This window comes from Brachyistius frenatus, unplaced genomic scaffold (genome assembly GCF_029030835.1).
Source record: "Brachyistius frenatus isolate BFR_SWC_R1_liver_20210118 unplaced genomic scaffold, ASM2903083v1 Contig_4, whole genome shotgun sequence".
In the NCBI taxonomy this organism is placed as follows: domain Eukaryota; kingdom Metazoa; phylum Chordata; class Actinopteri; family Embiotocidae; genus Brachyistius; species Brachyistius frenatus.
In genome coordinates this window covers 3,891,497-3,919,363 of record NW_027210603.1, presented here as the reverse complement: position 1 = coordinate 3,919,363, position 27,867 = coordinate 3,891,497, and the positions used below count along the sequence as shown (strand labels likewise).

Genomic DNA, 27,867 nt, shown 5'->3' with positions numbered 1-27,867 from the left:
ATTTAGCTAATTAAACGAACATGAGCTTCGGGAGAGGGTTGAAACACACATTTTAATGTTTGAACTTGATAAGAATCCTGTAAAGAGGTCTTAAATTTGTACAGGATGGCTACATACATGATGTCAAAATAAAAGACTGAGTGTAAAGCTAACAGAACCCACAAAAACATCAGAATCTGCACCAGCTGATGATCCATGTAGAGCACATGGAAATACAGTGAACCCTCGCTATAACGCGGTTCACCTTTCACGGTCTCGCTGCTTCACGGATTTGCATCGTGCATTGTGTTCTGCATTCTGATTGGCTAAACAGTCTCTCCGCTTCTTCTCTACCTGTTTGTCAATAACGTTGCGGTTTAATATGTACACGTACGTAAAACAGCTTGCCAAATTAAAAATAATCGATGGTGGCATGTCGGTTTATAAGAATCTTTTTGCCCAGAAGAAAAAAGAGCGACAACAACTACCGATAACTATGTTCTTCTCTCGAAAAACCACACCTGCACCGCCGGCTTTAGAAGAAAGAACCGCTGCAGAGCGGAGTCAGGATGCAGCGGCTCAGTCAGAAGAGCAGTGAAATACACGTGAGTCACTATTTGTCCTCCTGTACTTTGTATTTGTTTTCATAATCATTTTTCATTTCCTCCCGTTCTAATCCAATGACTCGGATCGCAGTGGGGCGGTGCCGATCTCAGCAATTTGAAGCCTTCAGTTCGTATTGATGATTCAAATTATTATTTTACAGTACAGTAGTTATTTGTAAAAAAAAACATTTATATAGTACTTTTATTTGTTAAACAAATGCTTGGCCCTGTAAAAAGGTTTTGTTCTTTGGTTTCAATGTATTATGGAGTATTTCATTGTATAATAATTGTAAAAAAAAATGAAGGTTACTACTTCACGGATTTCGCCTATCACGGTTTCTATTTGGAACGTAACCTCCGCGAAAAACGAGGGTTCACTGTATATGAACAGCTCTTACTGCAATGCAAACCTAGTTTGTCCTAATAAAGTAAGTAGTTGGCAAGAGCAGGTTCAAGGATGATGACAAACCAATGTGTTTGAAAAATGTAACACTATCAAATGATGATTTGGGTTGCAGGAGTGTAGAGTCACAAATGTTACCACATAGAATAGAAAAGGAAAATAGAAACGTCAAGGACAGCCTCCCATGCAGTGGGGACATGTTAGAGAGAGATTTGAGATGTAACCTCACAAGCCAAAGCAGCCGGCCTTAGAGTGACATTAAGTTATTACTGCAGGTTATAAGACAGTTAGCAGGAAACTCTGAAGCACTGTGTTTATCAGTTTTTATATTTGATTCCAGTGAGGGTAAAAAGAACAAAAAACAACCTCTTCATATGCAGAGTATCTCTCTTACTACGGCATACCAATTCAACATGTGGAGAGAGTCTCAGCATGTTGGGCCTGTTGTGCCTAGTTACAGTTACCGACCTCTGATTGGACAATCACTGTTCTGGGTGGGGCTGACCTCACTAGGAGAGTGCATGGCTGCAGTGATGGTGATGCAAATTCATACACATAAGGCCTACATGCTTCAGCCAACATACACATTGGCATTTTATGATAAAATATAGCCTCTCCATTGTTCAGTTGTGACCGTACATAGGAGGACAAGAAACCCCAACACTGAGAAGAAGAAGAGGATGAGCTCTGATTTGTGAGAGGCTAAGCCTCTCTGCCTCTAACACAGAGTCAGCCAGAGTGCAAGTGTATGTGTTCGTGTGCGAATGCTATTTTTGCTGTTCTGTTCCTCAGGGTTGGACACCTGCCTCAGGCTTATGTGATGCATTCTGCAACATTAAGATATGTATGTCACTGGCTGTATCTGCTGTGTGAGTGCATGCTAACACATGAGGAAGATTTACTTTAAAATTGTGACATTATGATCTGTTTCCAGGTGATGGCAGTTTTGTTGTTATTTACTTTCCTTGGTTTGTAAGGAAGATAAACAGATGTGAACATCTTCACAGACGTGGGCAATGGCCCCCCTCCCACTGACTGCTCCAGGCCTCTGTCCTGTTTCTTTTGCCCGGCCAGATGGGATGCTCAATTTACACACAATCCACAAACACACAGAGAAGCAGTCTCTCTCTCTCTCACACACACACACACACGCACGCACGCACACGCGCGCACACGCACACGCACGCACACACACACACACACACACACACACACACACACACACACACACACACACACACACACACACACACACACACACACACACACACCAGATGTGCTCCTCCACTGCCTTGCAACAGACCTCTGCAGGTCATGGTCAACTGTAGCTCAGACAACAACAACAACAAAAAACAGAAAATGCACAAACAAAAAAACCCACAGACAGACATTAAAATAACATCTACTGTGCTCTAAACCCCCCCCCCCCCCCCCCCCACACACACACACACACACTCACCACGTCATTACCATTTCCATCCATCCAGCCCAGATTTGGAGCAGACAGCAGGTGGTTTAAAACCATAAGCCAGACACAGTCACAGTTCCAGAAAGGCTCAAGCATGCTGTGCTAATGGGTCCACAATGCTACAGTAGTTTACTGGAGGCGTGGGACATGATGTTACAACAGAGGTTAATGACAGGAGGAGAGAGTGACACAGGAGATGAGAACACAAGTAGAACCGAATAGAGACAAGAGAGAGCTGCAGAAACACGGTGAGATGATGAGATTGTAGTGGAGTTACAGTCCATTACAATTTATCTTGGACATGGAAGGGGAGTGGGGAAAAAACAAACAGGTGAGGATTTGAGGAGAGAGCAGCTCTTAGAAGGATGATCTGGACAGGAGTGTTTCAATAAAGCCTTGCACATGACTTGACATGTTGACATCCTGTAGTGACGTGTTGCCAAAGCTCGAGCTGCAGCCAGCTGATGTGGCCTTAATCTTCGTCTCTCCTCTCGACCCCCCCAGGTTGTATTTACCATTTAAGTGTGTTAGCCTTATTTCAAAAACAGCCTCAGAACAGAAACTGAAGTACACAGTCACACAGTCCTCCTGGCAAAACGTGCATGTTGCTTATATTTGCAGAAGAGCTCCCCAGTATTTGGTATTTATGCAGTTCAATCTGCTGCAGAGTCATGTCATGTGCTAGCCGTGTGCTGTTTGATAAGTTTATGGTACAAATCAGTCCTTCTTCATGTAAAAAAAAAAGCTCTGCAGAAGTGACACGTTGATAATGCTAAAGTTAGCATTGCATAGCAATCCTTTATTCCTTCTAGAGGATTAATAGTGCATGGCGTCTTAAAAAAAGATTTGTGCAGTTTGTTATATTCTTAAACCACAGGCCTCTTCAATGTTCACCCTCAGGAAAAATGAGAGGAAAATGTTGTCATAGCCATGCAACGTCTGACACAAGACACCATGAGGATATTAGCAGGCTGTTAGAAAATAGGGCTCCAGACTGCGATGGCTGGACAGTTTTATTTAAGGTGAGAATTACTTTTTTCAAAAGTTGCACGGATGTGTTTGAGAACAAATTATCTTTTACATACTTTTAAAGTGGTAGTGAACACAGTATTAACAATCTATATCCACAGCATTGTCATCACAACACCTGCACCATTGTATAAATGCTGGCAACTAATATATGAAGGACACTGGCACAACCAAGTCCTCTGTTGCTTGATTTAGGGGTACTTTATGCACAACTGATGCGGTGAAAGGTATGCAGGGATCTCCTGAAAAGCAGCCCGTCCTCCCACAAACCTTTAGTGTCAACTTGTTGAGTGAAAAGAACTGTTTAATGTAAATTTTATTTATATTTAATTCAAATGAGAAATTCTTTACAAGAAGAAAAACGGGGTGTGATTATATATCTTAATTTTGCCCGGGGGTATAATTCCTGTTTCCTCTTCTGTCTATGGTCTGAGTTTTGTACTATATATTCTATATTAAATGGTGTTACACCGTTGTGAAATATAAGTCCAGACCCCCGGAAATTTCAGTTTAAACCATTCAATGAGTTTACAGTGTATTTCTTGTAGAGAAAGTTAAAAGTTCTTAGTTCATAATATATATAGGGATATATCATATATATATATATATATGTTGACTGTGTTTATTGGTTTGTTGTATATAATATATATATAGATATATAATGTACTGTATATATACTGTGCATTTTATATTTTATATTTATATTTTTTACTGCTATTTACTGCTATTTTATTTTATTGCTTTTCTATTATATTATTCTATTCTATTATTATTTTATTCTATTGTTTCTATTATTGCTTCTGTATGTATGCTGCTGTGGCGAAAAAATTTCCCCTCGGGGATTAATAAAGTATATACCTACCTACCTACCTACCTACTCGGTTAGGAAAAGATCATCAGTTAATATAATATATAATATAATAATTCACCGCTGTCTTCGTTTTCACACAATGTGCTGACAGCAGTCTCCAGGCTGAAAGTCCTGTGTTTAATCCATCCAACCATCCCCGACCTACCTGCTGGACTTTTTAAACTCCATCACCTGACTTCCTCCATTGTTCCATCAATAAATGTCCATAAAAATAAAAGATGAAGAGATAGTTTTAACACTCTTAACAATTGACCAATATTGTCATTTTCTTTGCGAGGATGGGGTCCCAGTATGATTACTTCTTCTGCTGGTCACCACTGGGGCAGCTCCACTGCACACAAAGGACTGTCGTTATTTGCATATGTACAGTGCTGTTTAGGGAGGATGGGGTGTGAATACAAAGTGTTAACCTTTCAGTTACAGTTTGAACATACCTCCATGATGCTGTCTGATCTTCAGGCTACCGCCTCCCCATTTGACTTTTAACAGCCAGCCACGTCTTAATCTCACGTTCTGCTGGGAGTGCTAATGAGCCCCACACCTGCTAACATCTGGGGTCCGTCACTTCACAGTGCCAATTGTTGCTCTGTCCCTATATTCTATTCTTCATGACCACTGTATAAATATACCATAATATACTACAGTCTTCACCTCTCTGTTACAGACACAGAACAAAGCCCAATACTCGCACAGTCCCTGTCTCCTCGTTAAAAAGAAGGAAAGCCTGTAAAAAGCTGCCTCCCTGAAGGACTGTGGAGGTGAGCAGCCTGCTGTTAGTCTTTCAGGGAGCTGCTCTCCTGCAGCGCTGCAAAGCTCTGTCATTGTAAAGTCAGCACTGAGCTTCTAGTCAAACTGTATCACGGCACAAAAGAACGTGAAATGATATTCATTGATCCACGTGTTGTTGAATATCATGTTATCAGTTCATTTCTTCCTTGCCATCCAGCTCCTACAGTAACGATGCCATTTTAAATACAGTGGAATCACAGAGCTATGGATTATTTTCACGTTATGCATTTAGGTAACCGGAACTCCAGGAAAATAACATTAATTAACTGGAAATACCAAGGAAAAGCATTCATGGCCTCAAGGCCACAATAGTCTTTTTCATCATTGTTGTCTTCTGCCGGGCCAGCAACGGTGACAGTGCTGGTGTTCATGACCTTGTAGGATTCACAGTACAAATTCAGATAGTGCAAAAATGAAAAGCAACTCAAAGCAGAGCTGAGCAGTGGAAAATACATTTTAGTGTGAGAAATGTTATGATAAAAACTTATGAACTACTGAAATGGGTGCCATTTTACATGAAGATGTGAATCACTCAATCTGTGTCTTTCAATTACCACATTTCTCTACAATAACTGCTTTAGCAAGAAAAAAAAGATTCTTGATCATCTGCAACTGTTAAACCCCTAAAACAAGAAAGCGAAGGGAAAAAAAGTAGGTTAGTACCTTTTAGCTCGTTGTTTTGGTTTTGCTGACTGTACATTTAGTTAAAACCATTACTACCTAATTTCCGCAAAAACTCTCTGATTAACTTCAGACCTCAGTGCCCCCCCCCAAAAAAACCAAATTTCTGTGGGAGTTGGTGAAGACCAAACCAGATCTAAAACAAGACTGAATATCAATCAGATAGTCAGAAACACAGTGTGTGTGCATTCACCAAATGAAAACGAATGTTGCTCCATGACTACTGGATGTGTAAACAGCCAAATGTTTGCTAACACCTTTGCAATAACCTTAATAAAGCAATAATGGCTTTGTGTCAGTCAGCTTGTTTGGTGGTTTATTGGCCCTCAAGGGACCAAAGATGAAAAAATAAATAAATAAACTGCCAGGTTTTTGGCTGTTTTGATGTGTTTGAGAATGTATGGAGGACCAAAAAATCTCAAACGAGTTGAAAGTAAGCTAAAGTATCATACAACATTTGTATAGCAGAAATGGTTCAGTCAAAGTCATCTATTAGATTGCCAAACCATTTGGTGGAGGCAAGCCCAGGAAGGCTGCCTTCAAGAGGCTGTGAATGAAAGAAAGAGGTTTGTAGTTTGGCAGAGAGTATTAATTTTACAAATAGCAAATGATGAAGATTTCTGTCTGAAGGTTGTCAGGTAACACCTCAATGCACACAACTTATCTTGGTAGGGCATTGAGTTTAGTTCTTTCACTCACAGTAAGTGCATACTTTACTAAAGCAAGGACACCAAACAAACCTTCACCAAACAAACCTTACTATCAGTCCTTTGTAAATCAAATTTAAAACAAGTGTCACTCTGTACAAGGTCTTCCATAGGAGGATAAAAAAAAGAATGCGTCTCAGTTTGTTTTTTACATATGGTCCAGCTTTAATTGAGGCCAGCCTTGTTAATTAGCGCACAAGATAAATTGGAAGGCTGCAAAAAGGAGACGCAAGTGGAGGTTGAGAACAGGTTGAGAGATGTGTGGAGAAAATGAAAGAACAGAATGTATCCGGAGGGGCTGGAACTATAATTGGGCTAGTAAACACAAAAAAGTGGTCAAATGTTAACATTATGCTTGAATCATCAAATTGCTGGTCTGTGTAGTTACCTGGGTGCTGTGCTTAGCTAAAGGGGATGTTATGTCATTAATGAGAAGTGCCAGAACTGGGTTTAAATGTCAGACCTTCATGTTCCCAGAGGAGATGATGAGCTGTGAGTGTGATGTAATAAAACTTTTAGGGAGAGTTTGTGCTTTTTATTATATTGGAGAAAATAAAAGAATAAAAGGGTGGAAAGATGATGGTGCACATCAAAGGATCAAAGACAAACCCACAGTGTCATGGGATGATGAACAGATTAGTGAAGAAATATGAAAAAAGGGGCTCAAACTTCTTTGAATAAAACAACGAAAACAAATCAGTCTTCGGTCAAAATGAGAACAATTGAAATCAATTTCAGGTCACAATCAAATATAACTGACGTAGGTTGTTGTTATGACTAACTCTCACAATCACAGTCTATTATCACTGCATATTTTTATTAACAAAAATAAAAGATCCAAATTCAGGTCAGCCAGCAAGCATTCAGTCAAACCCTCATATTGAGGGGTGCTTATAATATATAAACCTTTAAAAGCGGCACACACATTTGTTTTCTGTCTTTTCAGTTCCAGCTAAATTAGCAAAGTATAAAAAAAAAAAATAATAATTTTTAAAAAAAAACAGGCCTGAATTGTGCATGCAGTGTTAATGTCGTTTGGTAACAGGAGTAACGATCAATACATTGTTAAAGGTTACTGGTCTCTGCTTTATCTTTGTATTCAACTCAAGTCAGGAAGAGACTCGAGTTGAATGCTAACATCTTGGTTCCAGAAATCACCGCCAGTAACCAGAGGTCTTGTACAGTTGATGAGTTGGAGCTGTTTTAGCGAACGCAAAAGACCTCCAGTATTAGCAGACATTGTCATCAGTGAACGATTGATCTATAACTGCAGGATGTGTGAATCAACCAGCCCAGGATCTTGACAAAGCATCTGATACACCCGCCAGTCCACTAGGTTAGGTTAGGTTAGGTTAGGTTAGGTAGTTACTTTATTAATCCCCAAGGGGAAATCTTTTCCTAGAGTGGCAGCGTGGCTTTGTGACCCCTTGTGTTGCCTTTGCGTGACAAGACGTACATCAACAGAGACGGGTCACATGGCGGGAGGTTATGTGATAAAAATCACTCGATGGAGATCTTTTAAAAAAGTACAAGAAAGTGATGACCCCCAAGAAGGAGGACATGGTTTAAGTCTAGAAGAAGAAAATGTGTTTTTTTGTGTTCCGCATGTTTGTATTTTGTATTTTGTTGTGTTTTTTTCCTAACCACCTTTTTGGACCAAATGCCAACCACGTGCTTTTCTACGGGTTTTTGTTTTTGTCCTAAAACACATCTTTTGAGGCAAAAGCTGTGACGTTGCCCTCTGATGTACTGACGGGTATATTACACTAGCTCCTCCCCAGCTCATCCAAAAATGGTCACTTCTGAATTCAAATAACTTTGAACTAGAAAGATAGCAACGGCTGAAAAGTCCAACTCGAGGCTTCATAACGGCCGCTCACAAACCACTGGGGGACGTCACTGTTTGCTGCTTGGTCATAGCCCATCATGTTGTCGACAATATATAGCATATGACAACATTGATATTTGAGCACTATTAGTTCAAATAAAATAATGAACAATACTGTCCCATATTCTACTCTGTCTACGTCACAAAATATAGCTGATGTCAAAAGAGTCAGCTTTTTCATTGGGATTCCACCTGGCAGTATGTTAATCTGACAACAGTTCAGGGCCATGAAGTTTATCCTGCCAGCTGGGTGTTTCAGCGTGTCTGTGACCTTGTCTGACAGTCCAAGATAAAAGGGGTCATATTTTAAGCATTCTGTCTACATGTCATCCTCATTTCACATCAGTGATTTGCCATTTTTCTCAGAAAAAAACGTTCAAATTGCTGTTGTTTTTTTTCTAAACTGAATTCCTCCCGTTGGCTATGTTAGCTGCCATTGTTGTGGGCGATAAAAAGGAAAAAGCCTGCTCATCTGTTCATGACCAGAGCTAAACTTATCTCCTCCGAAGGATCCCTATCAAAATGAGCAGCTTATATCTGTCTGAGGTTCACTCTATTAATCTTGTCAAATGGATTCAGGGAGCAAAGATACTGCAGACAGACACAAGGCTTAGGACGGATGACCAGATGGCCTCACAGATTGGAGGGAGAACCACAGAGCGGTCACTGGATATAAAGCGAGGAAAGGGTAGGATAGGTATTCATCACACGTAATAAAAGAGGAGGAATGAGAAATTTAGAAAGCAGAATAGGAAGGCAGAAGCATTTGAAGGAATGAGACGTCATGGAGAGATTCATGGAGGGAAAGTAGTCAGTGAAAATGACAGGAGATGGCTCCTGCTGTCAGCGGCCCTCAAATGTTGAGTCGTAGTGCTTTCCTCTACGACTTGCTGTCATTACATGCAGCAGAAAAATCTCAGCCCGCTGTTGAATTATGCATGTGTGGAGGACAGAGAGGGAAGGTAAGTCAGGCATCAAGACAAACACGTTACCGTAGCAACCCGCAACCTAAAAGATGACCTCAGCACTGCTCCCTTTTGGCACAGAGCTAAGGTCATCTTTTAGTATGTGAGAAGGTAGTTTAGTAGTTGATGTAATGTAGTCCAAGCTTAAATTTAAAGGTAAAATAGAACTTATCTTCCGAGACTGTGCTTTTCAGAACGGATAAAAATAACAGGCAGAGCGGCCATATTGTGGGATTATCCATAAAAGTCGGCGAGTGTGGCAGATAAGACGGAACTTATAAATAAATTAGCCGAGTGAAAAAAATGACCTTCACACAAGAACTTCATCAGAGACCCTCAAATTTATTTGCATGTAAAATTAGGGTTCAAGAATACCAGTGTGCTCGTGTGATTTGCAGGATTGGATGATGCATCTGGAATCACAAAAAGTCCTGCTATTTGACAATATGTAGATTTCATGTATGTTTCATTGTATTGAAAGATTAAATAGGTTTGCATTAATGAAAATTAGTAATACCATATAACAGTCCTTGTGGACATCTACACATGTAACCTTTTTTGACCCGAGACGTTTTCTCAATTACATTTTCAACACAGTAAATGTTGAAATATACTTCTTTTCTTCAGAAATGATCTGGAAAAAAAAATCATACACGAGAAACACAACCTTTTCTTGCAAAAAAAAAAAAAAAAACGTTAATACAGGTAAGACATGTCTAACTAAATATACTTTCTCTCTTCAAATATTATCGGGAATGAGATCATACATGAGAAACTGAAGCATCCATCTCTGTCACGTTAATTAGATTACATCGTGTGAAACTGATATTTAAGACCACCGGTGATTGGTCATGAGGTTATTAAAATAGAATCCACATGTTAATAATGGGCACATTTATCCTGATATTCATTTTGTCTGAGCAACACTTTTAACCAAATTAGACATTTCTTATAACGAGAAATAAGAAAGAAAGAAGAGGCGGGAATTAAATTTTCCCTGTTCACAGATGAGCAGGAAATAGCCCTTTGCACTGTTAAATGTGTTCACATTTTTGTTCTAATCCCGTCATTGACAAGATGTGAGATGTAGGAGTTGTGGCGGTAAACATGTACTTATGAAGACGCACAACTGTGCCTGGTGAAAGACGGGGTAATCAGGGATGGGCCCCCAACGCTTCTGCAGCTGGACTCAATCAAGAGGAAAAGAGATTTTGTATGCTGCCAAACTTTTAAATGTTGAGACTTTTCTTTTTCCAGAAATGGGGTGTTCATGCTGTTTGCAAAGTGAAAAGAGACCCAGTTTCTGTAAATACTTTTCTGTATTATAACGTGATAGTTTATGTGCGACCACGCTGCAAGCATGGAACGAGGAGGAGAGAAAGGAAAGATGACAGACAACAATTATGTCTGACTGGACTCAAACTAGTACGACTGAGATTTCATGGTAGTGTCTAATACCCCCAGGCCATCATATCAAACCACATGATAGTTTTCATCAAGAAATCTAACCATAATGCTATTAGTCAAACACAAAGCTATACAACTGAGGCTTTATGTTGGATTTTATGCAAGACTGATACAGTAGTGATATGATTATTAATTTAAGTTTTACAGGCTGATTTTTTGAATTGCTACCTAAGGAAAAACCTTCCTACATTTTTAGTAAGTAACAGCTGAAAAACTGAGTCCAAAATAAACACACTTGGGCTACATGATCTATAATCGACACTTGGAGGAATCTTAAAATACAATATCCCTCCTTATTCTCCTTATCCTTATTCACCAGGCCAGAGTACGATTTGAAGACTTGAGCCCAAACTGATATTTTCTGGTTGTGGCTCAGATGTTAGAGCAGTGTTCCCACTAACTGTAAGGTTGGGGGTTCAATCCCCAGTTTCTCCAGTCCACATGCTGAAGTGTCTATGGGCAGGAGTCTGGACCCAATCTTGCTCCTGATAGGCAGCTGAGCCACCATTGGTGTGAGTGTGTATGAGTGAATGGGAGTGAAATACTGTCAGTTGCTTTGTTGACCACTAAGGTAGAAAGGTGTTTATCATTACCATTTACTTCTACCTAATCAAAACTGTAAATCAGAGTGAATAACGTCCTTATAACAATGAGGCGGTAAATACTGATTATATTGAACATGCTCTGAAAAATTCTCAACAGCAACTCCACTAAATCCGATGCAACAGAAAAAAAGTATAACAAATTCAGCATCCCTTTAAATCATAGTGGCACCAGCGGCTTCTTCAGTGAGGGCATAGGACTTTGCAACCTTTAAAAAATTATGATGGTTTTGTTTTAATAACAGATACAGGTAAAATATGAACAGTATTAAACATAACTCAATAGCTCTGTAATGACATACTATAAAATACACCAAAGATGGCTTAAACACATTATGGATAATTCACCTGGATCTGTATCAAAATAGAAAACAAAGGCCATTTCTAAACTGACAGGACAGTTTGACATCACCCTACATGATGTGACCATTAAAATCCAGAGGCAAGAAAAGGTTCAGGACTCACATTGAGTCAGCCTTGGTTTCAGCAACCATAAAATGCTTCATTAGTATTGTGGCAATAAATCCTGATTGAGCTGTCTTTTAGAGATAAAGAAAAAATGCTGCATTTTATGAACCATCCAGACCCCTCAGGTCGTCCAGGACGGGTCTACTTTCTGTTCCCAGAGTCACAACTATAAACATGGAGAAGCAGTGTTCAGTTTTTATGCTCCACATATCTGGAACAAAGTCCCAGAAACCTGCAGGTCTTCTGCAACCCTGAGCTCTTTTAAATCAAGACTGAAGACTTTTCTGTTTGCTGCCTTTCACTGAACCAGATTTGAGGATGTCTTAAACTGCACTGTAACTTGTATCCTATTTTCAGCTTGCTTATTGTTTTAGTCACAGTTTCCAATGTTTTAATCACCATTCTTACTTGTTTTTAAATGTCCTTTTCTTTTGCCTGATGTTTTAATGCTTTTAATGGTTTTTTGTGAAGCAATTTGAATTGCCTTGTTATTGAAATGTGCTATACAAATATTGTGTTACTTTTGTATTTTTGCTTGTTAACTAGCTGTGGAAAAAAAGAGTCACAAATTTTCTGAAATGTGAGGTTAGTATTATTTGTAATGGACCTTGAAAATAAATTATAAAAAGATATATTTTAGAGAAAGTGTTTGACAGAAAGAAAAGTTTATTTTTTATTTAGTAGATACAAGTCAGTATGTTTTATTCAGCTTGAGCAAAGCTGACATCCCTTGTTGTTATTTGGTCTTGGCATGGCTTTACAAAAATCATTTTATCCATCATGTCATGAACTGAGTGACAAAATGGATAAATTGCAACACTGAGGCTGAACAACAGGTCAATTTATCTGGTAAAACAAGCATCAAGACGAGGGGTGAAGCCACGGTGACACCAAGAACTGATTTGTAAAGTGGCAGTGCAGTAACCTTCAGTGTCTGATGGACGGAGAGAGAGAGAGAGAGAGAGAGAGAGAGAGAGAGAGAGAGAGAGAGAGAGAGAGAGAGAGAGAGAAAGAGAGAGAGAGAAAGAGAGACATACATGAAAAGGCAGAAGCTTTAAAAGCTTTGGAAGGGATTTGTATCCAATAAGCCACGCAGAGGATTAAACCATGTTAATGCAATGCCTACACAAACTGGACACACACACACACACACACACACACACACACACACACACACACACACACACACACACACACACACACACACACACACACACACACACACACAAAGAGAGAAAGAGAGATATGGTGGTATGCAAGTGAGCCTGTATACTGTGGTATTTTAATATGGTAACACAACACTCTGACACAGCTTTCAGACAAGACTGCGTCTTTGTGTTTTTAGCCACCTAAACTCCGGCATCAATCCAGAAGGAGTCACATCACTAAAACCAAAAGTACCAGCATCCTTCACACATGAGGCTCAGCAAACCCAACAAGAGTACAACTAAAGTACAAGCTAGTAGTACTAGTTAGTCAAGAATGATTTCTACTTTCCCCCAATGAAAGCGCCACAAATGAAGCAAAACAACGACCTGTACGCAGGGTGCAATTTCAATATCGAACGACTCACTACCACAGCAGGGCCCAATAATTATTAGAAGAAGTGAAGCACTGCATTTTACATCTCAAATACATTCCTTTCACTGGTGTCCGCACTTTTGTTCTTTTGGCTACAGTAGATTTTGTATTTTTTTAAAAAGTTGGATAAAATCTCCTTGCATGAGGAGTTGCACATCAACTTCATTAAAGCCAATCCGTTGCCTCTATGCAAATGAATAGAACAAAGTGTTCTCACGAGAGATGAAATCCCCCTGCAGGACTGCAGCCTCGGCTCCGGCCTGCTGCATACAGCTGTGAGGCACACAGTTCTCCATCATAAGCTTCTGTATGGTGTCATCAACAGAAGTTCAGAACAAAAGGAGAAATGTAGAAAAACTTATCATAGTTTAAAATATTCCTGGAAAAACAGTAGAGTTTAAAGACTGTTTAGTGTTGGACCCTGTAAAAACAAACCATAATATTCTCAGTGTGTCAAAGCATATTTTCATTTTTAACAGAAAATTCAACAGTTAGACATTCAGAAGAGAACAGTAGATTTTTTTTTGGCGGATGAATGAGGTAACTTGGATCATAGCTTTGGGGATGGCATGTGTCTTGGGCTCCGATCACACCTGAGATTAACACGCGTCTTTGGTGAGCTGATCACAAGTAGACAGTTCCAATAGAAAGACAAGAAAGAGAAATGTAACCATTTGGATTCTTTTTATTGTCTCAAACGAAGTGTGTTCAGATCAAACATGATTTGCAAAATTATTCCCGTGGAGCAATAACATACAGGGTCAATGCAAAGACACCAATTGTATGCAAATTTCCACTGGGCGACGCAAAAGGATGTGAATTGTCTGAACATAGTAAGATATGATGCTATTGGCGAGTTTGTAGAATGCTAAATCTACGCAAAGGACATCATACTGAGTGATTATTATCCTATTTTTTTTTAGCTTGCTTAATGTTTTAATCACTGTATTAAAGTTTGAATCACCGTTTTTAACCCTTTAAACCTGAGAGGCCCCCAATTGGGGGCCAGGGAGTAAACTATTATTAAAATATGAACATATATACTGATATTTACACATCTGAACAAATCTCACAAGTGTTCCCAAGTGTTTTTTAAAAAAAAATTTTTATTGTGGTTGCAGAGATATATCCTTTTTGCAATTTTCGAGCAGAAGCCTAAAAAATAGGTTCGTTTTTAAAGGGTTAATTGTTTTTAAATGTCCTTTTCTTTTGCCTTATGGTTTGACGCATTTAATGGTTTTACAGTGGGTACGGAAAGTATTCAGACCCCTTTAAATTTTTCACTCTTTGTTTCATTGCAGCCATTTGCTAAAATCAAAAAAGTTCATTTTATTTCTCATTAATGTACACTCAGCACCCGATCTTGACAGAAAAAAACAGAAATGTAGAAATTTGTGCAAATTTATTCAAAAAGAAAAACTGAAATATCACATGGTCATAAGTATTCAGACCCTTTGCTCAGTATTGAGTAGAAGCACCCTTTTGAGCTAGTACAGCCATGAGTCTTCTTGGGAATGATGCAACAAGCTTTTCACACCTGGATTTGGGGATCCTCTGCCATTCTTCCTTGCAGATCCTCTCCAGTTCCGTCAGGTTGGATGGTGAACGTTGGTGGACAGCCATTTTCAGGTCTCTCCAGAGATGCTCAATTGGGTTTAGGTCAGGGCTCTGGCTGGGCCAGTCAAGAATGGTCACAGAGTTGTTCCGAAGCCACTCCTTTGTTATTTTAGCTGTGTGCTTAGGGTCATTGTCTTGTTGGAAGGTGAACCTTCGGCCCAGTCTGAGGTCCAGAGCACTCTGGAAGAGGTTTTCTTCCAGGATATCGCTGTACTTGGCCGCATTCATCTTTCCTTCAATTGCAACCAGTCGTCCTGTCCCTGCAGCTGAAAAACACCCCCATAGCATGATGCTGCCACCACCATGTTTCACTGTTGGGATTGTATTGGGCAGGTGATGAGCAGTGCCTGGTTTTCTCCACACATACCGCTTAGAATTAATGCCAAAAAGTTCAATCTTGGTCTCATCAGACCAGAGAATCTTATTTCTCATAGTCTGGGAGTCCTTCATGTGTTTTTTGGCAAACTCTATGTGGGCTTTCATATGTCTTGCACTGAGGAGAGGCTTCCGTCGGGCCACTCTGCCATAAAGCCCCAACTGGTGGAGGGCTGCAGTGATAGTTGACTTTGTGGAACTTTCTCCCATCTCCCTACTGCATCTCTGGAGCTCAGCCACAGTGATCTTTGGGTTCTTCTTTACCTCTCTCACCAAGGCTCTTCTCCCGCGATTGCTCAGTTTGGCTGGACGGCCAGGTCTAGGAAGAGTTCTGGTCGTCCCAAACTTCTTCCATTTAAGGATTATAGAGGCCACTGTGCTCTTAGGAACCTTGAGTGCTGCAGAAATTATTTTGTAACCTTGGCCAGATCTGTGCCTTGCCACAATTCTGTCTCTGAGCTCCTTGGACAGTTCCTTCGACCTCATGATTCTCATTTGCTCTGACATGCACTGTGAGCTGTAAGGTCTTATATAGACAGGTGTGTGCCTTTCCTAATCAAGTCCAATCAGTTTAATTAAACACAGCTGGACTCCAATGAAGGAGTAGAACCATCTCACGGAGGATCAGAAGAAATGGACAGCATGTGAGTTAAATATGAGTGTCACAGCAAAGGGTCTGAATACTTATGACCATGTGATATTTCAGTTTTGTTTTTTTTAATAAATTTGCACAAATTTCTACATTTCTGTTTTTTTCTGTCAAGATGGAGTGCTGAGTGTACATTAATGAGAAATAAAATGAACTTTTTTGATTTTAGCAAAGGGCTGCAATGAAACAAAGAGTGAAAAATTTAAAGGGGTCTGAATACTTTCCGTACCCACTGTAGGTGAAGCACTTTGAATTGGCTTGTTGTTGAAATGTGCTCTACAAATAAACTTGCCTTGCCTGAGTAGGCAGTCCTTTTGATGCAACCCGGGACCCAATTACAAACACACTGCTAAAAGAATGTGGCCATATGCGCCTGAGACCGCCTCCCAATCGGATCTCAAAGCATCCTCACGGCGTCTTGGGTGCATTCTACTTCGAGCTGTCCACCTGTGATCGGATCATTTAATTGCGAGGTGTACACAGGGCCTCTGGAACCTAGTGATGAATCGTTTTTAAGCTGTAAAGAAATTAACCAAATGTGCAATAATCCCAATATTAACATAAAGTAGTAGTCACCAGTGGGAAAAGGTGTTTTATACTGAATAAGAAAACAAAGACGATAAAGTGTGCATGTTTACAGTAAACTCGCCTCAGTTTAACAGCACAAATATTTGATGCGCTTATGTAAAGTAGCTTCTCCTGCATAACTGCAAACACTTCTTCAGCTCCGTCCTTTGTACACACTGAAACACTTTACGTCAACAATGCTGGATAAATACATACATTTTATCTATGACACACAGGAAGCACAAAATTTATGTTCGTATTTATGATAATAACAATTAGAATTGCTAATAAAATGTTTTATGCTTTGAAACTACTTAGCACTGAACAGTGCATTCAAATATCGTTAGTGCAAATCAAGCCCATCGCTCACTTTCAACATTAAAACAGTACAGCCTGTATTGGTCTTTAATGTCTATTTAAACCTAATGTAACATATGATATATGGTGTTGCGATATATTTGTAGAAATGTGACAGCAATTAACAGCACTGCTTGAAAAATCTGAGTAATAGTTAACTAAAATACTGGTTCAAATCCTGAGAGGGTAATAAAGGGTGAGGCACTTTATATGTCGTACTAAGTAAATGAAAAATGGAAGTGTCGTTTAAATTACTGCAACAAAACTCACTTACTGAAGTCAAATATGACAGACATGTCATAGTAATCCAGATTGTTTGTTTGCTTTTAACACAAGAACACTGATGATGCTTTTGATTAGGTCTAAAATGGGAGAAGGGATCATTTAGTTCTGTTATTGCAAAAATCTGACTTTACTTATTTTCACCGACATAACAACATGAGGTATCTATTTTCTGCAACTTCCATTGAACTAAATGGATCTCTATTCAACACGGCCATAAAGCGATTTTCTCTTTCTTTACAGTTTCATGTTCTCTGATGCTTTTCCATGGATGATTCCTCCCTATAGTCTAGATTTATTTTTTAGGTAATATTGATTTAATCAATATTTGTAGGGGTCAGCATTTGTTCAAATATTAAAAAAAAAAAAAAAAAAGTGTTTTCTTTTTGGTCTCCGAGACTGTAAAAGAGTCACGCTTTTAAACTTTCCACCTTTGATGTTTTCAGCGTGCCCTGACGAATGGGTCACTGTTTTGTATGAATGTGGAGGAGCTCAATGGAGCAAAAGAAAGAAAAAAAAAATCACTAATGTAACAGCTACAGAAAGGATATTGATTTGTTTCTTTGAGCAGAAAAAACACAAAAGTACCATCAGTGTCACTGGGAATTTAACAAGGTGATATAGATCCTCCCAGCACTTTTTGTTGTTCTCTTTTTGCACTTTGTAAAGAAAAGACAACTGATATCTAATTGGACTTTGAATGCATCAACCATCAAAGTCAATGTAAAAATATAAAATGCTAAGTCTAAGAGCCTGTGGCTGTACCGGATGTGAAGAAGTTCCTCCACATGCTTCTCTACTTCACAGCACGAGTGGCAGCTTGCTCCTATGGATGGCATCGCACAAGAAATTTGTGCTCAGAATGAAATTAATCCAGGGTGAAATCGTAAATCCAGTGTCGTACCTCGGGGAAGCCCAATAAGAGCGAGGACACTCGACTTGTCGAGCACTGCGGCTACGTTCCATCACTGCTTGGCTGCTCGGAGGCAACGCTGTGCAAGCGTCTGCATGACAAAACATGCCCTTTCATCCATGCAGCAACACAACACTGGTACACTTACTGTACTCGTATTACATTCAAACTATTTAACATCAAACACGCTGACAATTCTATTCTGATCAGTTCTTGTCCTCAGCAAACACAAGCCCTCAGAGATTTATTAGCTCGTGCAAAGGACAAGTTCTGCCTCCCACTGCTTCGTACTCTCTCCTTCTGACAGCCATGTTCGGTCTAAATACCTTCAGGATCTAGTTCAATCCAGACAAGGTCAAAGGCGTGCTCTCTTTCTGTAGTTCATGAGCTAATTCCCTTACTGGTTCAGCTGGTTTCCATACATCCAACTGCAGCATCAAGCAGGCCAACATCACATTAGCACTGGCTCTGTGTTCCAAGCAGAAGACACTACAGAGGGTACTGAATGAAGACAGAATATCACAGTCTCGAGGGTTGGAGACAAACAAAAGGACAAATGGACTGTACCTTATCGGAGGGGCTGCGGATTTTGCTGTTGAGTTCGGAGGTGAGTAGAGAAATCCTGTAAAACAAAGATCAGCTTCAGAAATCCATTCTAATGTGTATCACACTGCTCAGCTAACACGGAGGATGTGCTTACAAAAGCATTGCAAGTACATTTTTACCAGCCAGCATGATTTTGATATGCTGCAGCGTTTCATCGTCTTCAAAACTGCTGTATTGTCTTAACAACTTCTTCATTTATTTGGAAAATCAATTACCTTTTTAAGATAGGAAAATGCCACATCTTGAGAGATAAAGCATTTCAATTAAAAACCATAGATCAGATTAGGAAAATGCTTCCTGAGGCAGTAAAACTTCCGGAAACCACATCATAGATATGCAGCAACGTTTTTCCACTTATGTAATATGACTTTTGGTTATTATTCAATAGCATTATAGAGGCATACTTTTACTATGTACAGTAAAAACAGGCAACCTTCAGAACTTTGGTCTTATCAAATAGGCTATGTTTCATTCCCAGAAGTCAAAGGCCAAACAAATTGACCTTAACTAAAGCCTTCCTCCTCCAGCAGTAGTGGCTCTTCTCCAGTTCACTTGAATTTAATTTGTTATCAAGTACGTTTCTCGATCCCCCCCCCCCCCAGTGCAGATAGTGCCCCGTCAACGGGATGTTGTGATGCCTCAAAACTACCGTGACGTTGTCATTAATTGTTGGAATCTTTCGCTGGCAACCAAACAGAGGAACGTCTGCACCTCCTCAACTGACCACGATGTTGTTTAGTAGGTTGCAAATAATCGAGCAGTGCAGAGAACAAAGAAATTGAGCGTTAATGGTTGCTTGGTGAGTTAACATTTGTGCAGGATGTCACTCATACACAGTGACGCTGTGATTGTGGTGATTCTCTCTGACCAATCAGTGGTTTGCAGTAGTTTCACATCACCGTTTAATAGAAGCTCAGCCTGCTTGGAACCTCGACAGAGGTGATACCAAAAACAGTGCCAGGTATCAGGTACTATCGACAAAGTGAATGGAGTTGAGTTGAGTTGAGAGTTGAAAATGGGTTTCAGAAAATGTCTAACTACAAATACTTAAACCAGTTCAATGTGATGAAGTGGTTTTTTTTTTTTTTTTCCTGAGACAACCATACAGTGATTTAGAAGAGCATTTTTGGGGCAAACATCCCACAGAGTCCAAAACAGACCCTAATTTTAGGCTGCTGTTCCATTCTGTCATTATATATTATAGACCATATCCGTTTCAGCCTGGTGTGGTGCAAAACAGAAGACTATTTCTAGTGACATATGTCTGTGCAATACGAGCATAAATATCAAATTGGTTATTTGTCTGAGAAAGACTGCAGTGTTTCAGTTGGGTTGTCTACACTTTAAAGGGCGTGCTCTATCATTCAAGAGCTGTTATTGGTCTATTCTGTAGTTCTTTTTTTTTTATCTGGCCACACCTTGGTGCATCAAGTTGCCAGTCTGAACAAGAAAACAGCTGCAGGATTTTCAAAACTAGACGTGGAAGGTGATGAGCTGCACAGTCACAACACTGAGTGTGTTTGATGCTGGCTAGCCAGAACACTGGACAGAGTAAAGCATTGAAAAACAAAGGAGAAGAGGACAAGAGAAAGAGTGATGCATATTAGTATTTTAGAACGGGGTTCATATGTAGGCAACCAATTATTATGTTTATATTGTATATGTGAAAATTTGTATTCAAATGGCAGACAGTTACATTGTGGGAAAGACATTGCGTTTTTGGTCAGATAAAGATAAATCTTAGTTATATTACAGAACTGAACTTGTAAAAAACATTCATTGGCCTTGGAAATTTTCGTGTTTACTGGCTTTTCTGAAACTGATCAAAATAAAAAGAATTCAAAGTTTAAGTACAAACAAATCTCTACAGAGTGATCTAAACTCATTAGAAATAAACATGAATGTCAAGCTGATATATTGTGCAGAAGAGTGAAAATATAAATGTTTGCACAACTATTAAGCTCCTTTCAATATGAAAGGTGTGTCCTTTTGGTGAGCCATTATCATTGTCAGCCTGTAACTTACAAAATTACAACAAAGACTCCAAAGTTTAAGTGAGGTGAAATTACAGTGTGACTTCAATAAATGTCCCAGTGAGCTTGTCAACATTGTTTGAAAGGTAACGATGTATATTTAGGTGAAGTATCTCCAGAAATCCTTTTAGTATTACGCTGAATAATGGGATGATCTTTCATGTTTTCATTTTTCAAGGGCTACCTATGACATAGAGGTTAAAAAAAAAATCTGTAATTTACCATTTGAGAATTACTTATTTATTCTTGCAGTACATTCATTCTAATTTTTTTTTTTTTTTTTTTTAAATAAGCGAGAGAAAGGGAATTCATATTAAGACATTTCTCCCCGGTCATCCCATATCTTTTTATTTCCCTCCACACTGTCTGAGCATTCGATGAAACCCTGGTGGATATCGGTTGTGTGCCACAGAGAAACGACTAATCAGTAACCTTCACCTTGCCTCACCTTGACTTGAGAAGCTGAAGCTACCGAGGTTTTCAAGGAGCTGATGCAGGCTAAAAGTCTAATATCAAATACTGACAGAATCATTTCAGGCTTTTCAACCGCCTTCATCTTTCATTAGCCACCGGCCAGCTGTGTGATCCATGTGTGTCTGTGTGTGTATATTACTGCTATATTTTCTTATCTGTGCTTGTGTGTGAGTCAGATCTCCTCAAACAATACTACTAATTACAACTCCCTCTTTTTCTATTAGACAGGCTCCTAGAAATCAACCTATCTGCTGGAACGCACAGTGAAGCCTGAAGCACAATTGACAGACTGCAACCATAATCGAATGTGTCTGTAGCATTCGTGAAACTGCAGTGGCAGTAATGAGGGCTTATTTTCCCCAAGTGACTTTTCAAACAGCATAAACAAGACCAAGAAGAACATCTTCTTTCTGGGGCCAAGAATTTCAGATCGAACGTGCTCTGTAGTCTTGAATTAGGGGGAGGGGGTTTTGACCACCAGGGGTGCTGTGGAGCAATGTTTGATGAGCAGGTCACCATATTGTTTGTATCGTCCAACAAGCGCACGAAGTCTAGGATGTTATGATTTCAACTGTCTGCCAAATTTTTATAACAGCTGCTAATGGGAATAAACCCAAATGTAGCAATGGTGCAAATATGGAGAAAAACACAACAGCAGTTGTTAACAGTTGACAATTGGGTTACTGCAACTACTTATAAAGTTACTACTGTTACAAAGTTTATGCTTCCTAAGATATTTGGTGTGACTACCTATTTTAAAATTGTGATTTATAACATTTTGTGTTGTCTTTAATAATGTTAACTACAAGAAAACAGCAGTAGTGTCGTCCAAACATTGGCAATCAATTGTGCAAGGAATGATGATATAATAATAAACTTTATTATGTAGTACTCTCCTTAACAATGTAACAAGGTGCTTTACAATTCGGGACTAAAACCAGGAAAGATGAGGACCCTGGGGACGTCAACAGAAGTCGGACTAGTCAGTATGAGTGAGTGAGTTTTTGCTGGCCGGTCACTGTATGAAAAGCTTGCAGGTAGTATTGTAGCCCCTCGAATATTTGGATGTAAGCCGACATCTCTCAATAGCTGCCTACTTTCCCAGAAAGGTAAATAAGGGATTTTTACAACTTTAGCAGTCAAACATGATCAACAACTACTTTAAATTTGAGATATTGATTTCATGAATTGTAATTGCAAAATTCAGTGCAAAACAAATGCCGTGTCAGATATGTCAACCTGTCCTACTCTAAACAGGTAGCTAATATTAGCTTTAAACCACAGCATATGCCGAGGTAATTAATTTTGCCAATATTGTATAGATCCTGGAAAGTGGACATTGCTTAGACTTTTGTATTCTGAATTTTGGTTCTTTGCCAGGATCTGGTGCTTTTAAGGTCATCTGAGGAGAACAATTTTTTTCGAGCGACTGAGCAGCGATTAGTGACGAGTGCAGATCCTCCCAGCGGAGTTTTACTGGAGGCCATGTACAAGCGAAACTCTTCACCGAGGCTCACGCTGTTCTGGTTTCTCAGGGCATGACTCGTGCCAACAGTAAGTGCTAACCGCGAGGCCTAAATGCAGCAGAGATGCATTGAAGCAGCATTAGCTTAGTGCATTAGCCTAGCTTTTCCTGTGACACAGATTCCCCTGTCCGAGGAAGCCACTCGGAGCCACATCTACGCCTTTCACTCATGAGCCCGTCATCCTCCATTCATCCTCCCTCTTTCCATTAACCCGCCGACGTTTTCTTTTGCCACTCTGTCTAACGGCTTTCTCATAAACCTTGTGCACTCATCACTTTTTATCCGTCTGATTTTCTTTCTCTGTCTATCTTTTTGCTAACACTCAAGAGTTGATCACTCCCAATCCTGCTTTTGATCTGGCAAACCCTCCCCTGCTTAATGTTGCTCTTTTCTTTTTCATTCATACTTGTATTGCAAAAGGCGTAAAGCCAACAGAGACTATATCCCACTGAGAGCTTTATGCAAAAAGTCTATTTTCAGAAAAGCAAACATGTCATCATATTCCTGTCTCTTATATTATGCAGTCTTAGAGAAACATGAACACACTTAAGCATCAAATATGTGCACATCTGTCACCTGTTCCCAGGAGGGCACTTTATAAACATAGTGCAGGAAGGGAGTAGTGCAGCGTTTGGATGTGGATCATTTACCCACCCTGCTCTCCAGTTAGTGACAGCAGCACAGCCTCAGCAAGGGCGCACAAAGGTAACCGGTCGCCGAGAGCCAAAATGGTGGGTCACAGTGAGGTGAAGCCTTTGGAAAAAACAAAACAAATGTAGACCTCACCTTTCAAAGGTGGATATTTTATCAGCTTCTCTATTTAAAGAAGTACTGACAGCTACTCAGCAGCCTCATAATCACGCACACATTAAGAAGATTGGGATGCAGTAATACAATATGTTTTTGCATTCCAACTGCAGTGGGTACGGAAAGTATTCAGACCCCTTTAAATTTTTCACTCTTTGTTTCATTGCAGCCATTTGCTGAAATCAAAAAAAGTTCATTTTATTTCTCATTAATGTACACTCAGCACCCCATCTTGACAGAAAAAAACAGAAATGTAGAAATTTGTGCAAATTTATTAAAAAAGAAAAACTGAAATATCACATGGTCATAAGTATTTTTTAATTTTAGCAAATGGCTGCAATGAAACAAAGAGTGAAAAATTTAAAGGGGTCTGAATACTTTCCGTACCCACTGTATGTGATCATTACAATTCTTGTCATCACAACCACACTTTACTCCATGGTGACATATAGTAAAGGTCAGAGGTCACTCAACTGCACTTGTCCTTTCCTAAATTAAGAGGAGCAATAATCAGCTACCTCTACCGTGGTCTGATATCTCGCTGGTCATTGTTCGAGTGTAACTGACTCCTGTGGGAAAACTGCAACTTTAGCTTTAATCCGCGAGTGCTACTTTCTTGCTCTACTTCCTGCTCCACTTCTTGTCCCCTATAAGTTATATCGTTGTGGCATACTTTACTTCTTTATCTAGTCCATCACTGGTGACACTATTAAGGCAGTCGTATGCAAAAAGTAATGTTTAGTCATTAAAAACTGCCCTAAACCACTTTAAATGTTGCAATGACAACAGCTAGTGCATGAATTGCATTGGAATTGGTGCGGACATTTAGGGGTCCCAGACTATGAGCCCTAACAACTTGGGTGAGCTATTTTTTTCCCTCTATTTTTTTCCCTCCACTGCATTTCTGCTTTTGAGTGGAATATCAACTCAAATATGAATTTATATACCTAGAAATAACAACATTTAAATGTCAGCATGCACCAAAACCAAAATGATGAACATTGTAAACATTACATCTGGTTTGAGTGCGTTTGCATGCTGACAGTAAAATTCATCTTAAGCTCTTATGTGTTCTTGAACAGCTCCACAGAACTACACTCTTGTTTTTAAATGGCATCATATACTGTTTTTTTTAACCTACTGTACCTGTGCAGCTGAATAATCGTACACAGAGAATATTTAATCCACTGCGTATTATAAATTGTATGGCGTGGGTATTGAATTCAAATTTACAGCCTGTACCATACAGTATATTAGAATTCCACATCCACTCACAGGTCAGTAAAAGATCAAGTTTAATTTAAGATCAATGTCAACATCTTATTGGCTACTTCACTCCTCATGATGATTGCTTTATCATTACACCCATAAACAACTTCAACCTTTATCGACCATTGCCGTGGGAGCAGCGTCTCTTCTCTGATTGCCTGAGGGACCCCTCCTTGCTATGGTAACGACCCATAATGACCGCGTTGTGGCAACAGCTGTAGTCGTAGCAACACTTTATGCAGTAGCAATAGTGCAGCTCTTTCAGGATGAGAGGATGAGGGGGAAGAGAGGGCATCGGCAATCAGACGGGGTGTGCGTCTTTGTCTGGTGAAATTCCCCTCAATTCATCCACCCATTCTATTTTTCACACTGTCTCTTGCCCATTTTCTCCCTTTGTATTCTCTCATCTGTCCTCGTGTGCTATTGCCACGTTTTCAATAGATAATTAACTGCCTAATGTTCTCCTCAAACAAATGGATTCACAGAGTCATAAATACACAGATCGTTACTGTCATCATAATTATTTCCCTCTTTCTCTTGCGCTGTCTTCTTCAAGATTTAGCTCATCCAGCGATACACCGATACGGCAACGATTAAAAAAAAAATCCTGCAGCCATCCATCCAAAAACTAAGGAGGAACAGTATGTTTTATGCAGCTTCCACCATTTATAAAACCCTTTTTTCACTCACCCATCCCGGTGACTCGTCCCTTCTCCCTTTTTATGCTCATCAATAGTTTAAAATGCACACTATCATCATATCCATTCTCCTCTCTCAATGGTTTTATCTCCTCACCTCTCACTTTGGTAATTTACTGTCTCTTATCAGTCTAACCTTCTCCCTGCCTTTCTGTCTCTCCATCAGCACCTCCCCCTGGGCTCTGAGCGGCCCGTGTACCCCCGTGAGCGAGAGTGCTGAGAGAGCCTGAAATATTGATGTCCCCAGGCGAAGGCCACCTCCAGCACACTCTGCAGGGGGTACAGGCCGGGGCCGCAGTCAGATAGTGCCGGAGCTGCTGAACTTCACCAAGGGGAATGCCGTGGCAGATGGAGGCCAGGTAGAGTGAAGCAAATAAAATGATGGAGAGTGTGTGTGTGTGTGTGTGTGTGTGTGTGTGTGTGTGTGTGTGTGTGTGCGTGCGTGCGTGCGTGCGTGCGTGCGTGTGTAAAAACCATGTTATTTCAGATGCCAGCTGGCTCATTAATGTGCATCTGGTGATTTTTGTCTTTCAGGTGATCTGGAGCTTCATCCAAGAAAGTGCGTGTTTGGAGTGAGATGGACTTTTTCCATACACCGTTCACAAACACACTTCTCAACACAAGTCTGGGGTTTGTTAGTGAAGCTGTCTGTGTATGTACCCCTCCCCCTTCCTGCTCTTGCTTTCTAATGTTTTCCCACCCATATTCTTTCATCTCCCTTGACCCCCCCAACTCCCTGACAACCAAACCCTTTATTTTCCTCCCGTCTCATCTTCTGCTTGTTAGTCCCAGTCGTTCTCTTTGCCTTCTCTATTTCATCAAGGTGCCTTTCTCCCTCTTCCCTGGTTGACTTTCCCTCTCTAGTGAAAGTGACCTTGCCAAAGAGACCCTTAAGAATTGCCATGGAGACAGCATCCAGCTGGGTGACACTCAAGGAGAATGAGGGGGAAGGGGGTCGGGGGTGGGGGCGGGGGTGGGGGAAACAGAAAAAGAGAGTAAGGGAAAGCAATGGTGTGAAGGCGGTTTCACCGCAGAGCTTATTTTCTCTGGCTCATGATTCATGGTCCCATCACTCTGGTTTAGATTACTATAATATTGCCTCCCACTATATTTCTGTCTCTCTCTCTCTTAGATGGTTTCTCTTATTGAATCTAGGGCAAACATAAAAACCTGTCCTGTTAAAATTTAATTAGATCAGATGTGAAGCAATCTGATACCACCTTTGTTTTTATTTTTTCCTTTTATTGTTAGTAATCTGCACAATTAAATATAGCTCTCTTATATAGCTGACTTGCAGAAATAGCTATATTTAAATGAACTTTTCTTGAACACTGGCAGCATTATCATTAATTATGTCACCATAAATTACGCACTGTCAATGCACCAAAGCTGTTGTGCACTCAGATGAGTATGCTAATAAGTCACATGAAGTTTTCCCTTGTAAATATCGATTTGTCGTATAAATATTAGATTATAAAAAATAATGCTGAAAACAAGTTAATACATTCTCTTTCATCTCAGATTTCCTTTCCTTTAAAACTATTTTTGGTCATGGAAAGGTGAATTTCAGCCTTCTTAAGCTCATGGAGATGCTGTTGCAGACTTGATAAAAAATTGATGAAGGGAGAAAAACTACAAGCGCGCATGCAGCTACAGCTTAGATACCATATGATATATGCTTGTTTTAAAACAAACTAGAACCAGAACCCTCAGGGACAGAGATTCATCCTGGGTAAACTTTTCAAGGCTAACCACTGATTACGACAACATAGGATGCACAACCCAGCCTCCAGGTAAATCCGGACAAGACCATGTACTTTTCCATCTACAAAAATATTTCGTTCTGAAATTCCATTCACTTTAATTTAATTTCATCGATAAAGTGCCAAATCACCACACAAGTCATCTTAGGGCACTTAACACAGTAAAGTATATATATATATAAAGGTGTTCTGTTGCATTCCGAACAACATTGCCTTGTACTTAATTTACAACGTACAGAAACAGGAGAAGTGGCTGAAAAAGTCCAGAGCAGAGTCATTTGAATTAGCAGGAAAGAAAAACATGATTTTTCTGTCCGGCAGTTGTTGTTGTGTATGTAAAATTCAATCAGGCCTGCAATGCGCCACTCACAGCCGAAGGCAGCGACATTCACAGCTGCCTGTCAAAATTAGGGCCATCCTACTTTCTG

General features: G+C 39.8%; 1 protein-coding gene across 8 annotated transcripts in view; it reads right to left on the bottom strand.

Annotated features, from left to right (window-relative positions):
• dlgap4b (discs, large (Drosophila) homolog-associated protein 4b) overlaps positions 1-27,867 on the bottom strand; it is a 116,188-nt gene that overhangs the window by 65,650 nt on the left and 22,671 nt on the right. For all 8 annotated transcript variants that reach the window (XM_069711365.1, XM_069711382.1, XM_069711374.1 and 5 more), the window contains exon 2: positions 18,831-18,885. The gene's annotated coding sequence lies outside the window, so the exon portion shown is untranslated. The remainder of the gene's footprint in view (positions 1-18,830; positions 18,886-27,867) is intronic.